At 36.0% G+C, this 22,085-nt stretch overlaps 1 pseudogene; it reads left to right on the forward strand.

The window, feature by feature from the left end:
- Nucleotides 1-22,085, forward strand: part of LOC121677024 — a 63,812-nt pseudogene that overhangs the window by 11,981 nt on the left and 29,746 nt on the right.

Here is a 22,085-nt window from a genome sequence, read left to right on the forward strand (position 1 = left end):
TGAGCCTATATTCCATGACCCCCAAAGAAGCTAATTAACAAGGAGAACCCTAAAAGAAGCATATATAGATCCCCCTGGGAATGGGAAATAGACAAGATCTGAGAAAATTGGGACTATGGATGTGGGGGGAAAGGGAAGATGTAAGGGGAGGAGGTTTTATTTATTTATCCTTTATTGTAGAGGATTTATTTATTTTTATTTGCATTAATGTTTTTCCTGCATACATGTTTGTGTGAGGGCAACAGAATCCCTGGAACTGGAGTTATAGACAGTTGTGAGCTGACACAGGTACCAATATGCCATAGTTACATTTTAAAGACCTCTGAACCTGGAAGTGTAGTTGCACTGTTTCATATGCCATTGTGCCATCCAAAGTGTGACACCTCTGTCCATTGTCCAACTGCTATTACAATAACCATTGCTCTAAGCCCAGGCCCTTGTGATACCACCATAAATACTACCTTGGCCATACAACTATGGCCATTAGCTGTTCTGCTCTGTTGTTTTACTCTTAAAATAGTAGCATCAATAATGAGTTGTGTTATAGTGTCAGTCCAGTTGCTTAACTTCCCACTGGTCAACCTTCTGTATATCAAGCACTTCCTGGTTAAGGGGCCAACCCTTCTTAATTTTTTTCAGACCATAGGTACTAGGGCTACCAGGAGGTGTTGGAGGAGGCTGCTTGTTTGTTTCCCAGCTGCCTGGCAGTTTAGACAAGAAATAATCACATAGAAACTATATTATTTAAAACACTACTTGGCCCATTAGCTTTAGCTTCTTATTGGCTAACTTAATTTAACTTAACTTAATTGCATTTTAATTTAATCCATCTCAATTAATCTGTGCACCACCATGAGGTTGTAGCCTACCAGCAAAGTTTTAGTGTGTCTGTCTCTGGGGGGCTACATAGCTTCTCTCTAACTCTTCCCTTCTTTCTCCCAGCATTCAGTTTAGTTTTCCCCGCCTAAGTTCTACCCTATCACAGGCTCAAGACAGTTTCTTTATTAACCAATGGTATTTTATTCACAGCATACAGAGGGGAATCCCACATCAAGAAGTGGGCAGTGAGACAGTTTCATAGGTAACAATTGTATCTTGGGAGTCAATAACTACTGAAAAGGACACTTACCTTTTATGGATATGGCTACAACTTATTTAGAGATCTAGCTTATAGTATATTGGAGCTGATGAAATAAGGCATTTACTCACCTCTTTCATGAGTAGAATGGTTCACACTGTGGATAAAAAAGTCTCAGTGTCTAGTAGGCTTTTCACACTGTTAGAAATTCCAGTTCTGAAAAGGTATGTTACTTTTCTCAACTATTACTAAAAAGCCAAGTGTACCTCTTGTTCTTATCCTTACCATGAAGTCTAATCCATGCCAGCTGCTGAACAGTTGACCTCTAGCTGCATACCCAGCAATTCCCAAAGCCTGAGATTGGATAGTGAACTAGGTGAGGAATTTTTGAAGGTCATAGATAGCCTAGGAGCCAAACAAAAGCCTGTAAAACTCATAGTATCCTGGGAATAAGAAGGTTTATGTGTAATGTTGCATGTTGTCTGAAATTTAGCTGGTCATACCTGATGAATACACTTCTCATAGGAATCGTGTAAATTTCCCAAGACCTTGAATCCTAAAGTAGGCAACCCATAACTTTCTGTGTAACTAAGTGAATTCACAATGTATTAATAAAAAACTATATAAATAATCCCTGAAAGAATAGCTTATATGTTTTGTGACAGAGTATAGTCTTTATTAGTTAGGATATGCATACATACATACATACATAAATACATACATACTTTCATGTGTGTAACTTTGTATGTATGATGGAACAAGATAATATTTAATATCAAATATGAACCTGTATTCTTCCTTTCCAAATGAAAATAACTCAATGTTAAAAGTTTTATTCAAAGGAGTGCTAAAAAAGCCAAGGGAAGGAATTTTTTCCCAGTACTCAAGAAATGTTAGATACTATACTTAATTCCCAATAGTCAAGAATTAGTCTCAAAGATGCAGTAATAGTTTTCACTGGGAATACAGGACTATGGATGATATGGTGAGCAGTTTATAACACTCCAGAACATTCTATTTTATGGTATCTCCAATCTGAGCTGAATACCTGAAAGCTCATGCTACCTGGTAGCAGGGGCTGCATTGCTTTCGCTATCAATGCCAGAACTGGCTATCCTGGCTATCTTTTTTGTTTGTTTGATGTTTGTTGATTTGTTTTTCAAGATAGGGTTTCTCTGTAGTTTGGGGGCCTGTCCTGGAACTAGCTCTTGTTAACAACCAGACTGGCCTCGAACTCACAGAGATCTGCCTGCCTCTGCCTTCTGAGTGCTGGGATTAAAACTGTGAGCCACCACTGCCTGGTCAGAACTGCCTATCTTATGCTTGGGTTTAAATTCTCCCACTGAAGTTTGGAATGTCCTCCTTTACAGAATATCCATCCTAGTTCTCAAGGACAGGAGCACTTTCATCACTATCATGTGAAACCTCTAGTCCCGAACAGCCATCAATTTGAAGCAACCATGGCCCCATTCTTAATCATGTTAAGTCAGAGAAAGCCAGGCAGAGCATCCATCAGTGCTAGAATGTGGAAGCTCTTTTTCCTCTGTGGGAAGAAGAGCAAACATTTAGAACTGTTTTTTAGACCTAAGTTCCTTCCATAAAAGTACCAACATCACATTTTGGACTACCAGCAGAAAGTAAATCATAACACATCTGCTTTCTTGTTATCTTAACTGATCTTTATTTCTTTTTATCTCCCTTCTATTCTTATTTTCTTCTTTTCCTATCAAGTCTTGTGGCAAGTTGCACCTTGTCTTGGCCAATTTGATCTTTCCCAGGCCCCCAGTAGCTTCACCCACACAACAAATATTCTGGCTATCAGGATTAAAGAAAGAGAGGGAAAATGATGGCACATTATCAAGGAGCATTTTGTAACAGCTATTTTTCTTTGCAGCTATAAATATAGCTTTATCACGCCCTTGAAGATTTGAGCACAAATTGCCACTGAATGCTCAATTCTTGCATAATATCCTCCCTTCCTCTATATTTTAAATTTTTAGCTTCTTCATTTACCACTTTTTTTTTTTCGAGACAGGGTTTCCCTGTAGTTTCTAGAGCCTGTCCTGGAACTAGCTCTTGTAGACCAGGCTGGCCTCGAACTCAGAGATCCACCTGCCTCTGCCTCCCGAGTGCTGGGATTAAAGGCGTGCGCCACCACCGCCCGGCTGTTTACCACTTTCTTAGTTATGTAAGAAACTGAAAGGGGGATCTTTTCTTATTTATTTGTTTGGGAGAATCTAGCTATATACCTCAGAAAAGCCTTGAGCTTATGATCTTTCTATTTCTGCCTCCAGAGTTCTGGGACTACAATCATGAGCCACCTTCAAATTATAATTCAATTTTTCAATTTCCTTCTTCCTTCATCTGCAGCCATGTGGGTATTCACAGTCAAATAAATGGCTCAAAGAAATGACTATTGCTAGCCAACTGAATAGAAAACAAAAATTTGCTTTGTATGCATTTGCTAGATTAGTGTCTAGCATGTTCATGAAAATAAAAAAAAGTTTAAACACTAAAAAGAAATTAAACTCAATTAAAAGTAAACTAAGGAACTGAGCAGAGTTCTCAAAGGAAATTCAAATTGCTAAGAAGCATTTCTAAAAATAGTTGTCTTGGGAGTCTGGCTTACTGCACCCTAGATGATTTTTCTTCTAGCTTCATCTATTTACCTAAAAATTTCGTGACTTATTTTTTAACAGTAGAATAATATTCAATTGTGTAACTGTACATTTGTTGATGGACATATATGATGTTTTCAATTCCTGGCTATTTTAAGTAGAGTAGTAACAAACATGGATGCACAAATATCTCTATAATAGGCCATAGAATCTTTTGAGTATGTGTACATGAGTGAATCTTGAGGAAGACTGATACCCAAGTTCTTGAGGAACCACCACACTAATTTGCAAAGTGGTTGCATAAATGTACATTTCCACTAAGAAGTAATAAATGTTCCCCTCTTCTTGAATCCTCAACAGCATGTACTGTTATTAGTGTTATTGATCTTGGCCATTATGACTGGGGTAAGATGGAATCTCAAAGTAGTTTTAATTTGAATTTTCTTGATGGCTATAGATGATGAATATTTCTTCAAGTGTTTTTGAGTCAGTTACACTTCATCTTTTGAGAAGTTTTTGTATAGTTTTGTACCCGAGTTTAAAGTTTGTTTTCTTGATTGTTTGGGTTTTAGTTTTTTGTATACCGTAGATAATAACCCACTGTCTGATGTATAATTGGTAAGTGAGAAGCACACAAATTTCTGTGTGGAGAGATACTAATTTAGAGGGCAGTTTGATACTGTATCAATTTAGCAAAAATGGTAATAGTAGATTCAACATGGGACTTTGAGCTCCCCAAACAGATTTATAATATTTAGCATGTGTCTCCACCTTAATAAATACAATTAATAAATACAGTTAAATAAATACAATTAATAAATACAATTAAAAGTGGTGCATTTACTCCATAACATCCATGCCACTATCACACCCACTGGCATATCTTGTCACACCTGTTATTTTTGTGATGACCCCCTTCCCCAACAGCAGTTTACATAGTACATTCTGGTACCATGAAACTAACATGAGGGCTGGCTTGTTGGGGTTAATGTCCTGCCTGGTACCCCACAGCTGGCAAGCCCCAAAGAAAATCATACAGAAGACTCCATAAGATTATAGACTGATTGGCCCATTATCTCAGGCTACTTATTAGCTCTTGTAACTTATATTAACCCATTATTCTGATCTATTTTAGCCATGAGGCTCAGAACCTTTCACAGTGGGGCAGATCACATGTTGCTTCTTTGGAGTCTGGGCAGGAGTAGGAGGAATGGGCTTCCTCCTTCCTAGCATTCTCCTCTTCTCATTGCCCCACCTCTACTTCCTGTCTGGTTGACCTGCCTATACTTCCTGCCTGGCCAATCAGCATTTATTTAAAACGTGATTGACAAAATACAGGCAATTCTCCTGCACCAACCCTCCCCCCCCCTTTTTTTAAACAAAGGAAAATATCCATAGTCCATTTTTTGGAAATGGGGACGTAGTATTCCAGGCTACTTCCTGCTGGTTGGGGGGTGCTGATAATCTTATGGGGACCTAAAGAAAATTTAGAATTACAATCAAATACTGACTGGAGTATCCTGTGAGTCTTGATCATCTCAGGCAGCAGTCTTGAATCTGTTCTCGATGTAGAACTCAGACATCTGGGCCATCTGTTCCTATTGGAGATTTTTCAGGTGGTCTTCCTTGATCAAACTCGATTTTTCTTAACTCAGAATGAATCCACAGCCTCTCATTTTCTGCAGAAACAAAAGCAGAATCTCTTCTCCAATGTAACTTACCTTTTGACTTCAATTTTGAAGTCAAGGTATTTTTAAAATACCTGTCTTGGATTAATTCAGCAGCATTTATAAGCAAATATCCTTTAGCAGCTGTTGCTCCTTCCTCAGCATTCAAACAATTCAAAGAGAGCATAATATCATACAGTATCAAGATTCTCTGTATATTTTCCATCTTTATGCAGCTTTATTTTAACCTCTATTTCTTTTATTTTTACTTTTACTTTTTGAGACAGGTTCTCTGTATATCTCTATCCTGGAATAACTCTGTAGACCAGGCTGTCGTTGAACTCACAGAGATCTGCCTGTCTCTGCCTCCCAACTACTGGGATTAAAGGTGTGTGCTACCACACCTTGAACTCAGAGATCTCTCTGCCTCTGCCCCCCAGGCATTAAGATTAAAGGTGTGTGCTACCACAACTTGAAGTCACAGGGGTTTGTCTGCCTCTGCCTCCCAAGCTTTGGGATTAAAGGCGTGTGCTACCACACCTTGAAGTCAAAGAGGTCAATCTACCTCAGCCCCTTGAAATCAAAGAAGTCAATCTACCTCTGCCTCTCAAGTGTTGGAATTAAAGGTGTGTACCACCACACCAAAAGAGCAAGCGGAGGGCAGTGGCAGCTTTTTTAAAGAGAGAGAGAGACCATGCCCCTAATGGTTTGGTACCTCAGCAGCTATTGGCTGAAGGAGTGGAAGGAGCTCCCTCAACATGAAACCTAACCCTTCAAAGAGGCTTCCCAATCAGCATTAACTTAATTTTTCTATGTTGTGTGACAAAAGTATATAGTTTCTTCAATAATAAAGCCTTACCACCAAGTTCTGGTTGTCAGCAAAGTGTAATACTGATAGCTTTCAGGAATTTATGGGTAACCTTTGACCAACAAACCAAGGGGAGGTGTCCCATACTTGGCACTGGCCTTTTAACTTGGCAACCTTTGGCTTTTAGAAATAGCATAATCCTGTTTAGGGTGACTCCAACTAAACATTTATATAAATATTCTCTCTGTGTGTAAGTATGTACATATAAATATAGGATTTATAGCTTTTCCAAACATTCTATTTTTTAAGTCAGGACCTCGGTATGTATTGCTGGCTGGTGTAAAACTCACTATATAAACCAGTTTAGCTGCAAATTCATGGAGAGAAACAGCCTGTCTCTGCCTCTCAAGTGCTGAATTAAAGGCATGAACCACCATGCCTGGTTCTTCAAACATTTTAATGTTACTTATCCCATCTACAACCCTCTCCTCTGCCCTATTCTCCCATCCATTTCTGCACCTTAACCTCCATTACCCTTATCCCCACTTCACATAACCAGTGTTCTACTATTCCATTCTCTTCAGATATTTATTTTTCCTCCCCATGGTCTTTTTCCTAGTTTCATAGATTCCACAAGTACTCCAAGGTAGGCATACAAATATAAAAAAACTTGATGGTAATCCATAGAACACTCCCACTTTAAGTGGGTGGGTGATGTGGGATTCCCCTCTGTATGCTGTGAATACCATTAGTGAATAAAGAAGATGCCTTGACCTGTTGATAGGGCAGAACTTAGGTAGGTGGGGAAAACTAAACTAAACGCTAGGAGAAAGGAGGCAGAGTCAGAGAGAAGCCATGTAGCCCCACCAGAGCCATATGGAACTTTAGCTGGTAAGCCACAGGTACGTGTCGAAACACAGATTAATAGAAATGGGTTAAATTAAGATGTAAGAGTTAGCCAATTAGAAGCTAGAGCTAATGGGCCAAGCAGTGATTTAATTAATCAGTTACTGTGTGATTATTTTGGGGCTGAGCAGCCAGGAACCAACAATTGGCCTCCTTGCAACAGGTGGAATGAAGATAAACTAAGAAAGGTATTTAGAGATAAACAATTAAATAGAAAAATGCATAAATAAAAGAATGTTTTGAAAGTCAGAAAGAAGGGAGAGTGATGAAAGAAGAGAGCGTGATCAGCTGTATTAAATGTTGCTGATAGATTAAGTAAAATGAGGGCTTAAATTAGCTTTAGCAACATGAAGTTGAGGATAAGAAATAAAATGTTATTTTATAACAAAGTCAGAAACAGTTACTATACTAAATATTTGAAATATTTCTTTGTACTTAATTCTCACAATGGTCTTGAGTAGCATATAAAATTCTTTGTTTCATATTGTCATTATGGAATAAAATATTTTTGTAAAAATTCATTCATTAATTAATCTATTTGACACATGAATCCCTGTATTTATTACAAAAAGCATGACATTTTCAAGTATATATCCAGTATGACATGGTTTAATCTAGTTAATTATCATATTCATGACCTCACTTTTTTGATGAAAGCATAATAGCCACTGTCTTAGTACTTTTCAAGATGAGAATATATAATCATTAAATACATTCATCATGCTGTAAAAGTAATGTTTCTTATCTAATTATAATTCTATATTTTGATCAAGAACTGCTCAATATAATCCACATTTTTAAATCTCATTCACCAGAAGCTTTACCAGAAATGTCATTGTTACTTGGAGACTATATTAATACTATCAATTTCCCTTAACCCATTCCACTTTACTTAACCCCATAGCACTTCTCAAAATTAATAATTTTGCTTATATTTTTCTACTTCTCTCTGCTATATTGTAAGTTAATTGAGCATACTGCTCATTTTATTCAATGTATATCACAAATATTAGAAATAATGTTTAGGGCATAGTCCATATGTTTTGAAGGAAGGAAATATTATTATAAAATAAATAATTCATTTGTGATTCATTGCTAGGTTAAAGAAGAAATATATTCTCACCAGTCTTTTTCTAGGAAAAACACATGCAGATGGATATGATATATGGAAACTCTTCTTTGACCTCCTTAAATGTGTGACATTTAATATTACATATTAAATGGCACATCCTATAGGTAGATTAGTACTGATTTGAAACTGGCTAATATATTTTCTTAAAGAATCATAGATCATCAGTGCTACAAAAGATTATAATAACCATCTAATAAGTTCCTTCATGTCAACCATACACTAATATTTAATGTGTTGGAACAACACAAAAGGCCACAAGTAACTTAGTTACTAATTACCTTTATTGGACAATAGGGTAATCTAATACCAGCAAACTCCTCCTTTAGTCACTGTTAGGGAGGCATAAAAAACCCCAACCTCCAATCTTCACAAACCTGTAGACATATTTATGTGGGTGTATGCAGTGCCAGTTTTCAGTCTATGCACCAGAGGGCCATGTTCATGTTATTTGGCTGCATCCCAAGACATAAAAATGTATGTAGTTCATAAATGAGTCACTTCTTTGTAAAAATAAATAAATAAATAGAAAGAGATACAGGAGTCCTGGGAAAGATGGGGGGCAGGCTTATTTTTCTGGCAGTCTAGTCTCTTCTCATGTTTCTTCTTCCATTTATTGTGGTACAGCAAATCAGTCTAATAACTTGTATTAAAGAAGTGAGTAGGGAGGGATGTACACAGCCTGCCCTTAAAGAACTGGCAGTTTAGATGGTGTAGAACTCATTTACAGAAGCAATAGAGCTAGAGTAGCCAAAGCAGAGCACAGGTAGGAACAGGGAGCTAAATGTATATAGTTTTGAAAGCATTCTTAAGACAGCTTTCTTCTTTTCCTATTCTCAAGTGCTAACTCCCTCATCTTCATTAGCTGTTGGTTAGAAAAACCTAAAACCCTACACCTTTGATATGATCACTTAATATGTTCAAACTTGTAGGTTTAGAACACTTGCGCTAATGGAAAAATGGAATGATGTAATATCTTAAGAAGGAACTTAAGAAGAAATTTCATGGTTGAGCAACAATGAAATGTCTAATTCACCAACATAAAGTAGCATGTATTCCCCTGTTGTGTGAGATATTTATTTTATCTCTTCCTAGATGTCAAAATTTCAGAGGCCAGTGGGGAGACTACTGGTACATGGGGGAGAAATGTGAACAACTCTGGAATACTATGGACCTGATTTTAGTAGCAACGTTGCCTGGAATAGCACTGGCTTTAATTGTTGGTGTGGTAATCCAGATTATCCACTACTGTAAAGGGAAGCCAAAGAAAAATGGAGATCATCACAGGTAAAATATTTCTAAATACTTTAGAGAAAATAGTTTCTCATGTGATCAGCAAATGAATCAAGATATAATGAATGCCATTTATCATGCATGCAATGTGTATGTTTTCTTTCCTATTCATTAATATTATAGGTCAAAGTCAAATTAACATTGACAAATACACATATTTAATTTAGGATTTTGGTAGGGAAAAATTTAAAAGCCCTTCTCTAAATAAAAACAAAATGCAATTGACCAAATGTCCAATTTCAGGGTTTTCTTTCCACTAAGGCAGTGTTTGTGTGCCCCTTGCATTCCTCCCTGGTGATGTGGGAACAAATGACAGACACTGTTGTGCTAGTCCATCCAACTCCCTTATGCCAGTAGCAACATCCAAGATACCAAAAGATGAATCTAATAGCCTTGACTTTGATGAGACTCTCTTATTTAACTAATTTCACCTCCTTGGGCTTTAATTTCCTCATCTACCAAATAGCAATGTTTATAATCAGACCTACTCACTTCACAGATGGTGAGGATAAGACTAAAAGCAGCAATCAGGTATTGTCTGTTTATTATACATGACAAGATGAGTTACAAATGTTTCAAGCCTATGAATTCATTTAGTCCTATTAACAACCCTATAAAATACTGATGAGACTACTAAGGCATAGAAAGATCAAATAACGTGGCTAAGTTTGTGGTCCAGAGTCTGGTTATTTGGCATAATTCCATGCTGTGCTAATGAAATCTGATTAACTAAAACAGTGTTAAAGCTGGTATGTTTTTATGCACCACCTTTATTTCTATATGTAAAACAAACTCTATCCTTTCTAGTTTTCAACTTCTGAACTAGAAATATGAAGTTGAAATACCAATGTATAATCTTATCAATTTTCTATCAATTAAAATTCCATCTACTTTACTTTATCATTCCTCTGTGACATTATAATGTTATCTTCCAAGCATTACAGGGATTCTTTAAGTATTATTTTTAAATGAGAACTAAATGGTACTGTTTGCCTCATATTGATAAGGACTGGTTTTTGTAACACAAAGGGGCCAGGCCTGCTTTTTTGGGTTTCTGTCCTGCCCGGTACCCCACAGCCAGCAAGCCCCAAAGACATAACACAGAGATCTTTTAAAGTTATAAAGCTGATTGGCCCATTAGCTCTAGCCTCTCACTGGCTAACTCTCACATTTTGATTAACCCATTTTTCTGATCTATGTTAGCCATGTGGCTCAGTACCTTTCTACAGTGGGGCAGATCACATCCTGCTACTTCTGTGGTCTGGGCAGGAGTGGGAGGAATCAACTTCCTCCTTCCCAGAATTCTCCTGTTCTCATTACATCATTTCTACTTCCTGTCTGGTTTTCCCACCTTTACCTCCTGCCTGGCCAATCAGCGTTTATTTAAGTAGGTAGTCTAGGAGAGTTTCCTTAAATTGTCTTAGCCTAAGTTTTTTATCTGTAAATTGAATTTAAAACACCTAACTAGCAGGCTTTATATAACATTAAAATGAGACAATGAAATTCTTTGTGTAATATACTGCTTTCTAAAATTTACTTTCAATTGCATAATAAGTAACATAGATTAATGGTTGGATAGGAAATGATTTATAAATATGTATATATTAATATATGCAATAAAATGGTAATGGTTGAATCAATATGGGAGATATATGGATATTTGCTGAAATTCTTTTTGACAGCTCTATGCTTGAAAGTTTTTACATTGAAATGTTGTATAAAATCAGATAAAGTAAATCACGTTAGTCATAAATCATATTTGATAGATTGCAGCTTTTATCAATTCTTTTTCTTGAATACAGTCTTAAAATGGGAATGTTCATTGTGTATTATAAAAACATTTATTAAGACATTTGTATAACTAGTTATGCAAATGCCTTATCATAACTGAATTGTGTTTTTGTTTTTATGTGCCAGAGAAGAGAGAAATATGCCAGAACTTCAACCTTGCCATAATTCTGCATATGGTTTTGATACTGACAGGAATCTTCCTCTGTCTAATCAAGGCGAGGTAAACACTGCATCTCATTTGTCAAATAAACTAAGTTTTCAGAAGATATCAAAGAGAGAAATGCCATAGAGAATGAAAGTAGAGCATATAAATGTTAAAAGTAAATGTCATTAAAAGATGTAATTTCAAAATTATGATATGCATGTTGTTACCTAGGCCTACAGCAGTGACTCTGGCAATGCTCTCTACCTCTTCTTGCCATTATTTTCTTACAGGTAAAATCAAGATAAAACAGATATCAAAGACAGGCTTGGAGAAAACTAACACACAAAACAAAAAGTAAACAAAAGCTGCCAGAGAAGGGCAAGGAAGATATGAGTTAAAAGAAATTTGCTCTAGATGCTAAATCTTATATCTAGCAATATATTTCCAATTGGACAGATCATTTATAAGAAGTCATGTACAGATCTTGGAGACTTAATATATTTTAGGAGTAGCTCTGAATAAGAAAATAAAAGGGACCTTGCTGTCACATTAGACCACAAGTATAAGAGGCATCAGAAATGTTGTTCAAACAAACCGTAAAGTGCCACTGTTGTGGTTTGAAAAAAAAGTCCCCCAAAAGGAGTGGTGCTATTGAAAGGTGTGACCTTGTCGGAGTAGGCATGGTCTTATTGAAGAAAGTGTCTCACTGTGGGGACAGGCTTTGAGGTATTTTTTCTCAAGCTTGACTCACTGCGACAGTCAACTTGCTGCTGCCTTCTGGTCAAAATATAGTCAACACCATCATGATAATATTGGACTGAACCTGTGAAACTGTAAGCCATCACCTCAATTACATGTTTTCTTTGTAAGAGTTGCTATGGTCATAGTGTCTCTTCAAAGCAATTAAAAAAACATCAAAGCTAAGAGAGCCACAAAATCTTTTTGGTGTCTTTTATTTGTCTTTTAAAATGAAAGTAGCAATCTCTATATTCTATTAGAAGTAAGAACTGTACTGAAATTAAATAACCTGAAACTCAGTATACTTCTATAGATGTGTCTAAATAGGTACCATCTTAATATCAAGCCCTGTTAAACATCAAAATACTAAAGGTTAATGTAAACATTTATTGAATGAAAGATTTGTGGCAGGTGATTTTCTACCTAAAATCAAATAAATTAAATATTTTAACTTTAAAATAGCAGCATTAAAGATTTGTTCCAAACCATCTTTCACAAAATATTAAACTACTCTGGATGAATATCCTAATGTAAATATTGTTCATATACACAAAATGGTATTCTCTAAAACTACCAAATGGATTGTAGCTGGCTATTTTTCTCCTGAAGTGAGCATTTGTTTTGTAGGAAGAAACTATGAATTAGAAAATCTAGTATACAGAATGCACTTTTCCATTTCTACCAGTTCATTTATTCTTAACACCCACAGTTATGTCTGTCACCTCTCTGGTTTCTAAATCTCTGTGTTTTCATTTTCTCTACTCATGTCTCATCTTTAAGAAAATGCCATGTACACTGAGTATGGGTAAAACTTATGAGAAAGAGCCCACAAAATGTTTATCAGCTAGGCTATATTCATTACATTCTCTTCTCCCTTTCCTTTTCTCAATTTTTCTATAGACAAATGCTTTCTATTGTTATTATTATGTCTATCTAAATACTTATATTCTTAAGTGCTGTAAATATTTCCTTAACTGGAGAAGCCATAAATGATCCATCATGTCCCAATCTAGCAAATTCTTCTCTTAGAAATTGTTTTCCAGTCTGAAGACTTTGTAAAATAGAAACTGACTACATCAATTAGTTACTTAATAAAGAACTGGAAAACGTTCATAGACCTATGCTGTTTAGAAAAATGTTTAGATGCACTACACTCTAAACATATGTTTAAAATAGCACCTTTGATAAATTCTGGCTTTTCAGATGCTGAACGTCAAATTGTTTCCACTCAATTAAGTGTCGTTTTCCATTGCTATTTCTTTATTCAGCTAGAGAACACATAAGTAAACAACAGTGTGAGTTAATCCTTGAATTGTACATGTTAAGCTTTTTCTAACTGACTTAACAATTAGATTTAAAAGAGTAGTGGTAAGATTTTGTACTTGTTAGCTCTTTTTCACCTAACCCCACCCACACCTTTGCATTTAGCACAAAGTAGGTTTCAAAGTTCTTTTAATCGCAGCATGAGCATATATGTAGAAAAAGCAATATATTCTGAACCTTTGACAGCAAAAGTGTGTATGCTGTATAATTTAGTCCTACAGAAATTCACCACTGAGTTTGCTGGTTATTTTTGACTTTTCTTCTGATCATAAATAATTTTAAAAAAATAATTTGCCTTCTAAAATAAGCTTACTTGCTGGAGTCTTTGCCACAGAATAAACACGGTTGAATCATTTTCATATATGAAAGTGCACAGTAGCTATATTGGGGCATTTCGCATTTATTAGAGTTTCAAAAATGAATATATTTTTATTATAGAACAAATACTGATATAACTGGAAAGTTAAACCACAGAATAGTAGCAACACTTCAGGAGAAATGTTCTCTCCCAAAAGAGAATACTTTAACAATTAGATTTTCCAAATTTGGTAGTGATATTCACAAAATATACTCAGCTGCCAATTTTGTTATATTTATAAATTAAATAAATTCAAAATAAGAGATGATAAGCCAAGGAAATCATTCATTCTAGATAATATATAAAATATCTAATTAAGATACTCTCTCTATAATATATGCTCTCCTCGTGCGCGCGCATACGTGCGCATGCTTATACACACACACACACACACACACACACAGCACTATTATTATGACTTACTTTCTCCTTAGCAGTTATCATTTTTCAGAAAGTTAAGTAAACCTCCTCCATTATAAACAGTTCTATGAAAAATTTAATGAACTCATGATCACTACTGCATTTTAATGTGCAACATCTCTGCATATATTTGACATCAAGTAGGTTATTAGCTATCATTTTGTTGATATAAAGGTAACTAAAACTTTATCCTCTGTCATTTACCTAATTAATTTCTAAATAAAATCTATTATGTGAATCAGCAAGGCAAAATGGTCCCTTTGCCATTATAGCTTCTTAATCTTTCTCCTTTTCTTGAGACAGGGTCTCACTGTGTAGTCTTGAATGGCCTCAAGTTTATGGCAATCCTCCTGTCTCTGACTCCCAAATGTTGGAATAAAAAGTAGTGCTTCAATATTTTACTCTAAAAAGGCATTCTAGAAATGTTAAAGAATCTCATTTATTGAAAACAGAATATTATTCTTTAAATCTTTCCCCTTGTGTTTTTAGGTCAATAGGGAAGCTGGAAAATCTTAGTGAAATTGTCTAAAACCTCAAAACCAACCTTGTGCTCTTATGAAAGGCAAACTGTCTTACAGTCTTAAGCTTATATCCATAGCAGAAAACAACAATTAGCCAAGTTGTGTATTATCCTTATATCCATTTTTATTTAAAACTTTCTATTTTGTACAAAGCTGGGCTTTGTGCATTAAAGATAATCAAGAATTTCCCCATAAAAGCAACAATCCAGGAACTCAGCAGGTAAGGTAGTTAAGGACACTAGCACCATCTTTTGGTGATATGAGAGAACCAAGCCTCTAATAAGTTGGCCTCTTACTTCCACACATTCCTGTAGCATGTTCCTCCACACAAGTAAGCAAGTACATTTAATTGAAATAGGTTTCTAAAAGAACATTATATTGGGATTCTATGGTAAAATGAAAAACCTGCTAAAGGCAAACCTTTGTAAGATAAAACTTCATTTAAATTAAGGTATTACTAGACATAGTTATGCATGATTTTTATTCCAGCATTTAGGCAAATGCCACTCTTTAAGTTTGAGGCCTATCTTGTCTACAAAGGAAGTCACAGGACAGTCAGGGCTACAAAAGTAAGAACCTGTCTTAAAAATGTGTTTAATCAATAAATAATATTTTAGATAAAATGAAAGAATTTACCTCTTGTTAGAGGCCAAGCCTGAGCATTATTTATAATTACAATGTGTTTAAGTCTCTTAGCATTACCTGTTATAACCACTAAAACCAAGCAAATTCATCTGTACATAAATGAATTCATTAGTAAATGACTACCCACCATGCATTTTATATTGCTTCATATATAGCATCAAATATTTTCAGTTCATGTGGATGATTTTGTCACCAAAGAGAGTGATTATTGTATTAAGAAAAATCTTCTATCACTGGGAATTTAACTGATAGATACTAATAGAATAAAAATACTCATGGTGTTGATTAATACATACAAGGCACTAATAACAAGAGGTTCAAATATGAGACTTAGAATAAATTAAGGTCCTCATTTATCCGTTACTGTATTATAATCACAAGAAAAGACAGAACATTGCTTAAAGGCATCACGGTGGTCTAGTTAGAAATATTTTCTTGTTGATTGCTGTAGTAAGGAGCCACATTGAGGTGACATCTGTCATAAACCACATGTTAGGGTGACATATGTCAGAGTCAGTCTCGACAGAGCATGCATGTTCCAAAGTAGGGGGTTGAGGATTAGAGTTATTAAGTAAAAGGAACATGGATTTGAGAGAAATAAAAGACAGAAACCTGGAATAGCACTGGGAGGGAGATTCAGAGAATACTGAATCTGCCTGCATTTATTTTCCATATGCTTATATACCTCATTCCCAAAGGGGAAAGGGGAGGCAACAGACTTTACTAACATGATATAAGGAATAGACCATGTATACTGCAGGCAATCACTCCCAGGAACCTCCTGCCAATCCTCTTGAAAGAACAGGAATAGATTTGAATTCTCTGATCTTTGGTCAAGGAGAAATGGATCTATATATTTAATATACTCAAAATACTAATTAACCACACTGTACTCTTGTTTGTAGCCGCATCTGTTGTCAACAACTTTGAGAGAGCAAGAATAATGTAAAACTCTGTGAACTTTAGTCAAGGTGGAGCGGACTCACATCTGTGGGACCTGGCAGATTACATTTGTAATCTCATAAGATTAAATCCATGGAGAAGCTTAAAGCTTAATTGTGAACATTTTGTTGTAGCATCAACACATTACTTAAATCCCATACTTTCAATAATGTCATTGAAATATGGTTAATGAGTACAAAATTGGGATGTGAAGCATCATCCAAATATTTTCACGTTTACAAAATCTTCCCCTTTCAAGGCCTCTATTCAAAGAATAAGAAAGTATATGACTCTTTTGAAAACAGTCTGACTACAGGGTAAGGTCAGTTCAGACATTCTCTCCTCTATTGCTTAGGGTCTCAGCTGGGTTCGTCCTTGGGGGTTCTTGGGCATTTTTCTAGAGCCAGGTTTCTTGCTAACTCCATAATGGCTCCCTCAATCAAGATATCTCTTTCCTTGCTCTAATATCTGTCCTTCCTCCATCTCGACCATCCCATTCCCTCAAGTTCTCCTCCACCCCCTTCTCCCCCCACCTCCCTCCCACTCCAAAATTTTTGTCTGATTCCAATTTCCAGATGGGTCTATATGTGATTTTCTTTGGGTTCACCTTATTAGTTTCTCTGGAATCCTGAACTATAGGCTCATTGACCTTTGTTTATGACTAGTTTCCACTTATGAGTGAGTACATACCATATTTGTTTTTTGGATCTGGGTTACCTCACTCAGGATGATGTTTTCTAATGCCATCAATTTGCATGCAAAATTCAAAATGTTATTATTTTTTACTGCTGAGTAGTACTCTAATGTGTAGATGTGCCACACTTTCTTTATTCATTCTTCCATTAAGGAGCACCTGGGTTGTTTCCAGGTCCTGACTATTACAAATAATGTTGCTATGAACATAGTTGAACAAATGCTCTTGTAGTATGATAGGGCATCTCTTGGGTATATTCCCAAGAGTGGAATTGCTGGATCCTGAGGTAGGTTGATTCCCAGTTTTCTGAGGAACCGCCACACTGATTTCCATAGTGGTTGCACAAGTTTGCATTTCCACCAACAATGGATGAGTGTTCCCCTTGCTCCACAACTTCTCCAACATAAGCTATCATTAGTGTTTTTGATCTTAGCCATTCTGACAGTTGTAAGATGGTATCTCAAAGTTGTTTTGATTTGCATTTCCCTGATAGCTAAGGACAAAGAACACATCCTTAAGTATCTTTAACCATTTGAAATTATCCTGATAAGAATTCTCTGTTTAGTTCAGTACACCACATTTTAATTGGGTTATTTAGAATTTTAATGTCTAATTTCTTGAGTTATTCATATATTTTGGAGATCAGTCCTTTGTCTGATGTGGGGTTGGTGAAGATTTTTTCCATTCATTAGGATGCCTTTTTGTCTTATTGACTGTGTCATTTGCTTTACAGAAGCTTCTCAGTTTCAGGAGGTCCCATTTATTTATTGATGCTCTTATTGTCTGTGTTACTGGGGTTATACGTAAGAGTAGGTGGTCTTTAGGTCCTGCCTCAACTTAATGCACCAACCTTTGTTGACTCCTCAAGGGAGGCCTTACCCTTTCTAAGAAGTGGATGCGGGTGGTTTGTGGGGTGGAAGGGGTAGTAGGAGGGAGTGAGGTAGGCCTTACTGTGGTTGGTATGTAAAATGAATAAAAATAAAATAAAAAAGACCCCCAAAAGAATGATGGCACTATATAAAGGAGTCATAACTAATCTAGTGAAAACCATTATCTTCTTTGCTTTCAGTCTTTGCTCACAGATAATCTACGACCGAATCATGGCCTGCATTTTGATCGTATATATTAATAAGGCTGAAAATTTAGAATATCAACAATGATAGAAACACCTGTAAAAGAGTCTTCCAAATAGTCCTTAATTTGAATATGCTGTGCTGTTTTATAGCCTGTGAGATATGAACACTGTTTGTCAGTATTTAGTGACTGATACTAATTAACTTTCTTGACAAGTTGATCTTTTTATCTATCTGATTAATATACTGACCCAATCTTTGTATCTGCCTCCCATAAACTTTTGTCTTAGGTGGTTCTTGAAAGTTCAGCTTGGAGAAAACTTTGGGCAGTGTCCCTGAGTGTTTGGAGATCAAATTCTTAATGTCATCCAAGGAAAGGCCAGTGTGTTAGACAGCAAAGCAGTTGTCCATGCTGGAGTCAGAGCCTCTAAGACCAAGGGACACCTAGGTATTGAATTGGTTCACTAGCTCTAGCTCTATGTTCATTATTTGAGTAGGTACTTTACATAATGTGTTAGAGATGCTGTCTGTCAATAATTCATGAAGTTTAGCAGACTCTTGGGAAATGATTTGGTATTACATAATGCTGTTCCCAAACATTATAAGCTAGAATACTCCAAGTCTGGCTAGTCTTTTTGTTGCTGTTAGTTTTTGTTTTGTTTTTCAAGACAGTACTTCTCTGTATAGTACTGGCTATCCTGGAACTCTCTATGTAGACCAGGCTGACCTCAAACTCATAGATCCACCTGTCTCTGCCTCCCAAGTGCTGGGATTAAAGGTGTGTGCCACCACTGCCAGGCTAAGTCTGGTTAGTCTTACATATGTGTTCATACTAGACAACTAAAGCCACAGGGGAGGACCCATGTCTCCTCAGTTAAATAATTTGAAAATCACCTACAAACTTTGTAGCAGTTAAACAAATGTAGTAACCAAGAACCTACTCTTCCAGGGTAGCAGGATGTATTTGCCAACATTTCGGTTTTACTAATTTTTATTATATATTGATATATATGTGTGCAATAACAATTAGTGAAAAGAGAGCGCATGAATATTAGAGAGAGCTGCATATAGGATAATTTGGAAGGAAGAAAGGGAAGAGAGAAGTGCTGTAACTAAATTGCAGTATTAAAAATTAAAAGAAAAAATGAAGTGTTTTTTGCATTATAAACTTATTTTATATTCTTTTTAATTTTTAAAATAAAAATATTTAAAATATATTCTTCTCTCATATAATACACACCAACTGCAGTTTCCCCTCCCTCTACTCCTCCAAGCCTCCTCCAGCTCCTTTCTCCCAGAAATCCACCCCCCTCGAGGTTTCCTCTTCAGAAAAGTGGAGGCTTCACCTTAAACAAATAGAAACACCTCTGAAATTCAGTAGATTTCCCCTTATACCAGTAGATGGCAGTATTTAACCTTCACATATCTACCTTTCTCTGGTTTGAGGAAAAGCCTATGTGAAAATTTGTTTTCCTTTGCCAGTGATACAGTGTTTGTGATAAAGTGAACCTTAAATTGTGTCAATATTCTCAAGTAGTTTTAGCAAAGGTGAGATTGCCACTGAGTCATCTTGATGTCAAGCCTGACTACTTGAATTTGAATCCTGACACCCATACTGAAGGAGAGAACTGACTCCTCCAAAGTGATGTTTTCCTCTGACCTCCACTGTGTGCCATGGCATATACACCCCTCACCACCACCCCCCCAGACAGAGAGATGCACGCGCGTGCACGCGCACACACGCACACGCACACACACACACACACAGATGCACACATACATTTAATAAGTAAATAAGTAAAGTGGTTTCAATATATAAAAATCTTTCTTATTAGTAAATATTTTCATAATCACATTTTCCTAAAATTCATAAAACTTTCTCCCACTATTACTAAATAATAATTCAACAGATAGTAAACTGTTGGCTTAGTAGGAAGAAATCAGGCTAACAAGAGGCTTTTAGTAGAAGGTTCAGAAACCTGTTTTGAGGATTTGTGCAGGACAGTGCAATATATACAGGCTGTTTCTCTTAATTAACAAAATCAGCATCTTCATATTGACTCAGAGGCTGGGGTGGTATGGAGGGGACCTTGAGAAGTTCAGGGCTTCATTTCCAACATTTTTTTATTGCATTCTGAAAACAGTTTTATTTTGAGGCAGGAAAAAAAGTCTTACCCAATATGTAGTTTAAATATTTTAAAAGTGTTAAAGGTTATAATAGGAGGAATCTAAAATTTGTGTGTATGTGATACTCATGTGTTCTAGTCCAGGTATGTGCAAGTGTGCATGAGTGCGTGTATGTGTGTATCTGCAGAGTCCAGAGAACAATATCTGGCTATACTTCCTTATGCAATATATACCTTGGTTTTTATAGATGAGTTCTCTCATTTTCCAGCAAGCCTCAGAGGTCAGCCTGCCTTTGCCTCCCCAGACTAGGATGACATGAATTCACCATGTCAGGTTTTGCTTCATGTGTGGTTTTGGGACAAAATTAAGTTTTTTTCTTTATCATCCAAGCACTTTACTGGCAATATCACATGAAATCAAAGATGTAATTTTTAATTGACTTAATTTGTGTATATGAGTGTTTTGCATGTACATGTGTATATGCATGACTTGTGTGCCTGGTAACTGTGGAGGTTTATAGCCAGATTTTCTCATAGAAGTTTCTCTTGCTGACTGCCAGCTCACAAAAAACAACACAGAGACTTAGTATTAATTATAAAATCTTGGCTTATTAGAAACTTAGACTTGTTCCCAACTAGCTCTTGGAACTTAATTAATGTATTTTATACTAATCCTGTTTTGCTATGTAGGATTTTTATTTCTCTTTCATTCTGTATGTCCAATTTGCCCATGTCTCTCTGGTGTCTCCCTCATGAATAGATTCCTTCTGCGTTCCTCCCTCTTCCAGAAAGTCCCACCTATTCTCTCCTGTCTAGCTTTTGGTAGCTCTTTATTAAACCAATCAAAGGGCACATTAACAAAGACACATCTTCACAGTGTACAAAAAGATCCCACAAAAGAGATCAGAAAAGGATGTTGAAGTCCCTAGATAATATACTTGTTTTCATAAATACATTATACTATTTCACTTTCAAAAAAAGTGCATGGTTAAGGTCTCTGAGCCAAGTTATTTGAGGCTATAACACTAAAATTCTATTATTATTTTAATATAAATTGGGTTTATTTGCACCAAACAAAGATATTCTTAAACAAGACTCAAGGAAAACAGATGATAAATGATGACCACTGCATTTTCAAAAGTAAACATAAATCATGGGTATAACCTGACCAGCAAATTCATCACATCATTGTTTAGGCCCAAGATGACAGGTGCTTTTTTAAAAATCTGTTACTTTACCTTTTCCATGTTTTTCAAGATTTCAAATTAAACATTTTTTTGGCTCTTGGTTTATTTCACTTAGCATAACTTCCACACTTCTGTCTAGGTTGCAACAAATGATAGAATCTTATTATTAAGGTTATATAACATTCCATTATACATAATTTTAAAACTTAATATTTGAATTTGGAGGAGAGGCATAATTGTTGGCGGGAGCATTGATTAGTGCTGCAGCAATGGAAAACACCATGTAGATTCTCAGATTTTTTTTAATTTTCACCTCCTTGTAATCAGGCAAAGTAATTGAAAATGCTATGATGAAGAAATCTATGCACTTCCACCTTTATTTCAGCATTATTCCTGGTAGTTGGTGTAAAAATGGTCACTTAAAATCCCTAGTTTGCCTCTAGACTCTGCATTTAACAGCATCAGAGGAAACATCTGTACATAGTACACAGGCCGACGACTGAAAGCATGGCTAGGATATTTTATGTGGAAGAGGGCCTATATTACCTTTGCATAGATCCAAAAGACTAAATCAAAACAAATGGCAAAGGCAAGCCTCGGGGCAGTGCAATGCCTTAAGTTGC

Source organism: Arvicola amphibius, chromosome X, assembly GCF_903992535.2.
Source record: "Arvicola amphibius chromosome X, mArvAmp1.2, whole genome shotgun sequence".
Classification (NCBI taxonomy): Eukaryota; Metazoa; Chordata; class Mammalia; order Rodentia; family Cricetidae; genus Arvicola; species Arvicola amphibius.